We start from the raw sequence: 8,365 nt of genomic DNA on the forward strand, positions 1-8,365 counted from the left end.
TTAATACAATCAATACATACATCCCAGTCACCAAAATCCAATTGAGGTAAAATTTCATTTTTTACTAACCTCAACATCCTTTCTTTGGATATGTGACCCAATCTTTTATGCCATAAGAAAGCAAAACATTCCTTTCCTGCACTAGAATTTCTATCAACAACATGTTCAACATTAAACAGGGATTCAGAAAAATTAACATCAAGATTTAAACGATATAAACCATCCAATAATGTACCAGAACCATAATAGTACGAAAGTTTATACAAATGAAAAATACCATTTTCAATCCTAAAGTTAAAACCTAAACAATCCAACTTTGCAACAGAAATCAAATTCCTAGCACAACCAGGAACATAGAGACACTTTTCAAGATTCAGACAATAACCAGTGTCTAGAATCAATCTGTAAGTCCCAATTCCTTCTATCCGTGCCTTCATTATGTTCCCCATATATAAATACTTTTCAGTTCCTTTTATGGGCTGGATTGAAAGGAATCCCTGCATAATATTAGAAACATGAGTAGTAGCTCCCGAATCCAACCACCAGGTATTATTAGGCACTTCAACTATATTTGCTTCAAAACTTACAGAAACATAAAAAGTACCTTTCCTTTCGAACCAAGATTTTCTTTTCGGACAATCTTTCTTGAAGTGACCTACTTTCTTGCAAAAGAAACATTTCTGGTCCTTCTAGATACCGCCCTTATTCACTTTCATTGGGGCTTTGTCCTTCTTGTTCTTCTTTCCTGATTTACCTTTACTGAAGCTAGCACCTTCATGAGTTGTGAGATGGATAGAATGATCTCTCATTTTCTTTAATCTCCCTTCCTCTTGAACCAACATGGCTTTGATTTCTTGGAAGTTCCACTTATCCTTAATAGTGTTATAATTCACTTGGAACTGGCCAAATTCAGGAGGAAGAGAGTTCTTGATGAACTGTACTAGGAAAGACTCATTCACCTCCATTCCCATTGACTTCAATCTTGCTGCTATATTAGCCATTCCAGTTACATGTTTATGTAAGGGCTGTGACCAGTCAAACTTTTTGGTAGTCAGCTCACTCATAAGAGTTCCCACAATAGACTTGTCAGTTATGTCTGATTGTGAATACTCCTTGATCATTTTCATGAATTCCTTTGCGTTTTCCGTGTTGGGCATGGAAGGCTTTACGTTCTCTGCCATAGACATGCGCATCAAGTTTAATGACAGTCTGTTAGACCTATGCCAAGCCTCATAAAGAGACTTTTCATCACTTGTACTGGTCTCTGTAATGGCTGCGGGCATTTCATCCATCATAATAGCCATATCCAAGTCTAGAACACCCAGTTGGAACTGGATTTGTTCTGACCAATCGCATAATTGAGCCCATTAAACTTGACGACATTGTTGCTCAAACCTGCTAAATTCATGTAAGCTGGAATAATACACAAGCTCATACATCAATGCTTTGATTAAATTTAATGGATTCAAACAAATTACTACACTAGTCATACATTCAAGTTCACCTTTGGGTGACACTTAAACTGATAGGTAGCCAATTAAGTCATTCATTTAAGTTCACCTTTGGGTGATTCTTAAACTGACAAATTCCATATATATACTTTAATAAACAATCAATCATACTTAAGACTATATGTATGCTATCTTTGGATATACAAACATATACTAAGTACATGAAATGTTTCACTTTAATGTCATCAATTATAAACCATGGTTCACCTTTGGATAATCCATAACATCCTTACATCAATGACTAATTATTATATATATTCATAATTAAACATCTTTTATATTATGAATAATTTTCACAATACTATAAACAACAACTTTTAATTCACATATAATTTTCATAAGTAACAATAACTATGTTCATAATATAATAATAATATAAGTTGCAACAATAAATTGCATTATTGTGAAAACATGTGCACGTTACAGTGATGCAACAATAAAGTTGCTTTTATGCTTTAACAACCAAATTAAAACATTTATATGCACAGCTTCAGGGGTTAAATTCAAGACATTGAATTTTCTTTCATGCAGCATTTAATTTGGTTACTTTGCACGACTTTCAATTTTGAAACTTTAATTGTGCACAGATCAAAAAAAAATTTAATGTGATAATCAAATAATAATGAAAAGCTTCCTGGATGAAATTCACGTGTTACAGTGAATTGAAACAATCATGCAGAATTTAATTTGCCATATTCACATTGCACTGGACGTGCAACAGTAATAACAACAATCAAGGATAAAAAATTTGTGGCTTCCATAATAAACGAAATTTTCGTTCCAGAGAATCGATTTTCTTTCATGTCAATAAAATAATTAAACATCTGAAAATTTAAAATCCCAAAATTTCATAATTTCAAAATTAGGGTTTCAAATTAGGGGTTTCAAAATTGAGAAAATTACCATTCATGGAGAATCATAAAATTCAGAACCTGGCTTTGATACCACTTGTAAGCAAATCTTTGATTTCCAATTAAATGAAAACAACACACAGAATCTTGAATTTTCATGATACTCACAATTCCCACATATACAGTAAAGAAGAATTAACCTGGATCCATTGTGCACTTCTTCCTGTCTTTTCTTGTCAACTGTTCTCTCTCTTACTCCACTCTAATGCCTTCTGGATGATATAGAAGTTGTAGGAGGTTTTCTTTTCTCTGTCAGGTTTCTCTTCTTTTCTAAGAACGTTCCGTTCTCTATTTCTCTTCAGAAACTTACCATATCCTCTTTTATGATATTTTAATTAACTTTAATAAAATACCAAAATGCCCTTTTAGAGTGAGAAGAGATGGATTAATTTTAATAACTCTAAAATAACTCCAATAACTTTAATACCTTATATTCTAATAATCATCACATTATTATCCTTACATCAAAGTTATACTTTAAATTACATGAACCAATGTAAATTATTAATATAATTTAACAGGGCATTGATCCATGAGAGCTTTATCTTACCCTTAGTGTGGAGTATGTCTTTATCATTCTCTTCAATTTTGGTAATACTAATACTATTGAATTATATTTTCAGATTCTGTGTTTATGTTCATTTTAGTTATTATCGATAATTATTGTACATTAAGAGGTTTTGAATTTGAAATATTATAGTAGAGAAAATATTACTTATAGATAAAAAACTTAGGAGGGAAGGATCGTCACCTGGCTTCTTAACAAAGAATGATTACACTGGCATGAATTCTTAATAGATAATGTTTAAACTAGAACCATTATTCCATAACCCGTTGTTTTATGTTTTTTTAAAATAAATTTATATATATAAGTATTATGTGTTATTAACAATTCTCTAAAATATGTTATATTATATTCCAATTAAGGATTTGGGAGGCTAAAACAAACTTAGGAAGGAAGACTTTTAGTTAAATTTTAGTTTTCGAGTTTGTATTAACCTAAAATTATCTATTAAATTATTGCAATTAATTTTATTTGACTTTTATATAGTTTTTAAAGTACACTTGTGTTCATATTTTATTTTATTAGATATTTCATTTTCATTATCAATCAAATTAAATACATGTAATTAATAGTTTTACAATTTAAGTAAAAATTTTATTTCTTCCTCAAAATATATGTAAAACAGCTCTCAAAATTTCTGAATCGAAAAAGTATAAAAAAAAATTGAAAAAAATACATTTCTAATTCTAATACAAATTTAATAAATATAATAAAAATACAAAATAAAAACAAATTAAATAGAAATAAAGATAAAAAGATATAAAAAGACTAAAGGAATGGAATCTAATAAAACTTTAAAAAAGAGAACTTTATACATAAGAAGTCATAGAGACGAAAGAAATAAATAGAAAAATAAATTAATTATAAAAATGAAAGAAGTAAATAGAAATAGTAATTAAAATTAAAATTGATTATAAGAAAATATAAAATCTAATTAATTTTTCTTATCCACAAAATTATAATTAATTAAACATGGTTTTATCTTATTAAGTATTTTTTTTAAGACCAATAAAAGTCAACATATACTTATAATAATTTAATTAAATTTTATCGTCAAACATAACATTATAATTAATTTAACAGTACTAAAATAATTTTAAACTCTTTTTTTAAACATAATTTTATAATTAATGTAATAGAAGTATATTAGTATTAAAAAAATAATTTTGTAACCTTTTTTTTTTATAAACATAATTTTATAATTAATTTCATAGAAAAATATTAGCACTAAATTTCTCTTGAGACTTTTATTTTTTGGAAGTCTAAAATAATAAGTGATTTACCTACTTTATCTTTAACGTGGTCTCATGCCAATTTTAGAAGGAAATAAAGATAATACAAAATATGTTAGAAGACGTAATTAGTATTTTGAAATTTTTATAGTGGGTCAAAAAGTATTTTATTATATATATTTATATATATATATATATATATATATATATATATATATATAAAAGAAAAATACTGTTGTTAAATTTTCTTTCTTTATAAAATTATTCAAATTGTCTTCGGCTTTATTTTTTTCTTTGTAAAATATCTTTAATTATAAATTAATTAGATAATTCGATTTTCTATTATGAAGATTGGAAAAGATAATACGCGTACAGTGATTAATGAACTGAAAAGAGAGATGACCTGGAACAACTTAATAAGGAATAATTGTTTTAAAAAAATTGATCATTCATGGTTACTATCTAAATAAAATAATTTTCAAATTGTGAATTAGTTAAAACTAAAAAGTTATTAGGAATAACCATTCTTACAATTTTTAACTACTTATAGTTTATACACATTTTTATATTTTCAGAAAGGAGTTTATCCTGTGTGGAGCAACTGTACTTGCAAACAACGTCCCATACTTAATTTGTCGAAGCTACAGCTGAGATACTCTCTATAACTTTGATATTGGCCAGACATCAGAAATGTAGAGACAAAGTCATATCCGATACCAAACTCCTAATGCAATACCCACTTCGACGTTCAGTGATGTTGTGCAAAATTAAGTCTGAAATCACAATGTCAATTATACATGACCTATGCAAATGTCTAGAATTAAGAGAATTAGAGAGAAGGTTTACAAAAGAGTTTACAGAATTTAGGCTGAATACCAAATTCTTATTTAAAGCTATCAAACAGAATGAAACAACTGAATAAACAGAATTGTTTGTTACGGGGGTCCTCTATCAAATGCCCCTTAACCAAATCTTGTCCTCAAGTATTAAACTCTAGACATTTGTTTTTGAAGTCATAGAAATACTCCCAAATAGCCTTTTCAGGCTATTGAGGCTTGCATTTAACTAAGATCTTGGTGACATTATTGTATCGGTCATGCGCTCTAGAATTGCCTATGTTCTTTTCCCCCAAGAGCACTTGTATTCTACATAGAAATAGAACTTAGTGTCACTTTTATTGAGGATCCAAGTATAAATCTAAGTCTTATATTGAATAAACATTTGAAAATAGAGAACTATATAAGAATGAAGATTCATTAATCCATTATTTTTAAGGTTTTGAGTTGAAAGTGATGTCAAACCCTTATATGATTGAGTTCAGGTTTCATTAGTGTTGTATATCCTCACTGAACCTTAATTTGTAAGCTACTATACCAATTTTGTCTTCAATAAGAAATGGACCAAAATAATTTGGAGCATTTTGTCAAAAAGTTTGTCTATAAGGATGCGATTTCACATATACAAGATCACCATGAGCTTGGTGCTTCATTCTATCTTCTGCTCTTATCATGTGGAACTTAATAATCTTCAAAAACTTCTTTTCTTTTTCGTAAAATTTTGTTTACCAATTGTATTCTTGATTCCCCTAGTAAATAAGGAAGATAAGGTTTTTGTTCATTAACTACCTCAAAAGGAGTAGTTTGTATAGTGTGTAAGTTGTATTGTACCAACATTTAGTCAAAGGTAACAATTGTGACCAAACATCTATTAACAAACCTCAGTCTTTCCATTCATTTGCAGATGATGGGTAACAGAGAGATGGATCTACATTCCTTGAAAATGTTAGGTAAACTTAAATGAGGATAGTTGGAAAAAATGTAAAAGATTGGACTACTTAGTAATAATTATGGAGGTCATTAAATTATACTTTGGTAATAGTTGGGTAGCTGTGTTTAAGATTGAAAGTTTATCAATAATATTTTGGTAGTAGTTGTATTTATTGCTTCTGGTCTACCTTATAAGAAGTAGTGCGTATAGTGTGGTAAGTTGTATTGTACCACCACTCAGTCAAAGGTAACCATTTTGACCAAACATCTATCAATAAATCCCCATTGGTCCATTCATTTGAGGATGGTAGGCAATAGGAAGCTAGATCTACATCCTTTGAAAATGTTATATAAACTTAAATGAGAGTAGTTAGAAAAATGCAAAAGATTTGAGTACTTCTAGTAATAATTATGGAATTCATTTAATTGTACTTTGGTAGTAGCTAGGTAGCTGTGTTTAAGATTCGAAGTTTGTTAATAGTATAATGGTTGAAGGGCCAAGACAAAGGGCCTAGAAAAATTTCATACAACAAGTCATAATATTAAAGTGTGTTTATCTAGAAAGACTTGTCAACAAATTGGCATTAAAGCTAGAGAGCTTGAGTGTTTAAGTGCTTGAGAAAGAGTCAGAGAGCTAGAGAGTGGTTGAGAGCTAGAAAGCTTGAGTTAGAAGGCCAACCTTGCATAGAGTATGTCCATGTCTAAGTTGACAAAGATGATCAACTATGATAATCAAAGTCTGAAGATGAAGTCTCTTCTTAGCTCCCAAGGTGTTTGAAGATAATTTTGAAGAACCAGTCAACATTACGAATTCAAACTAACTCAAAACATCAATTCAATGCATCAATAGAACAACCCAAAACAATCTAACAAAAGAAGTGAAACAAACCAAAAGAACTAACCCCTAAGTGAAACTAAGATTTAAGGCCATAACCTCTGCAAGAAATTCCAACTCAAATTCCATTCTCATTTATCCTCTTCCCACTTTCCGCATTCATTAATAGTTTTTTCTTTTTCTTAGAATTTGTATATATTTTTGGATATGAATCTTTAAGTACTCTTTCACCTCTCTTTACATCTTCCTAAAACTTTATCGTAGTCTTAGGATGTTAGGTTCCTGAGTATGAAACCTAACGATGACAACTCACTCACACAATCACAGCAAGAAAACAATTGGAAAAGAATGAATTATTTGTATTCTTATTATCAACAGAGGTAGCGTACAATTAGTATATGGGAGCATAACCTCCCTCCGTCTTACAGAAGCCTAACCCCCCTCACAAGGTCCAAGACCTGTCTATACGAAAGAAAATGGCTAACTCCCTTCTAACAATGAATAGAACTATATTTATATAAGATCCCCATGCCACCTTTCCTAACCGCTCTTTCATTTTCCCGCCTTCTATCCTCTTACCTTAGATCCTATCTTTACACCATACTGCAAAACAACCTTGTCCTCAAGGTTGGAACAATGAAGTTTGAGCCCATGACATTTTGATATGGTCTTATCACAGGAAGAGAACCCGCTGGCTACTACCTGCAACTTCCTGTCTGGAGGCTTGGGTGGTGGTCGAATTGAGAGATAAAAATTATGGGTCCATTTTTGTCTCTGTATTATTTCCTTGAAGGCGAGGAGCTTCTTATCTTTTCCTGTAAAATAATACCGTTCGGCTCTCTTCTCCCTTTCATTATGTCGTTCGGATCTCTTCTCCCTACCTTTATGTCGTTCGGATCTCTTCTCCCTACCTTTATGTCGTTCGATTCCTCCCCCCTACATTCAACTGTTCGGCTCGCGTTAACAACCTTGAACAGAGTTGCTGCCAGATCTTCCCAGTCTAGAGTTACTTCTCCTCTTCGTTCTGCTACCATTTGTCCTTTAATGGCCAATATCGTTTGATCCCCTATTAGAGCGTGCATCTTCCGTATTGACCCCACACTCACTACAAGAAAAATCGTTATTATCTACCACCAAAATCCGTATAAAACTTCAAAAATCCGTATATAAAATAGTATTACATACGGATTATATACGGACAGAAATCCGTATATAAAATGATCGTAGCTAATATTATATACGGATATTTCCGTATATAATTACATACGGAAAAATCCGTATGTAATTATATACGGAAAAATCCGTATATAAAATCCGTATATAATTACATACAGAAAAATCCGTATATAATTATATACGGAAAAATCCGTATGTAACATTGTTTATAGAAAAAATTGTTTTATTCAACACCTGCACATACATTGATTACAATTAAACTTGTAATAACAATTAAACTTGTAATAACAACCAACCATCACAATAACTTTTATTTAACACCATATCAAACATTTCACATTAAGAATAGATATATATTACTTAAAAATC

This window comes from Vigna angularis, chromosome 9 (genome assembly GCF_016808095.1).
Source record: "Vigna angularis cultivar LongXiaoDou No.4 chromosome 9, ASM1680809v1, whole genome shotgun sequence".
Lineage (NCBI taxonomy): Eukaryota > Viridiplantae > Streptophyta > Magnoliopsida > Fabales > Fabaceae > Vigna > Vigna angularis.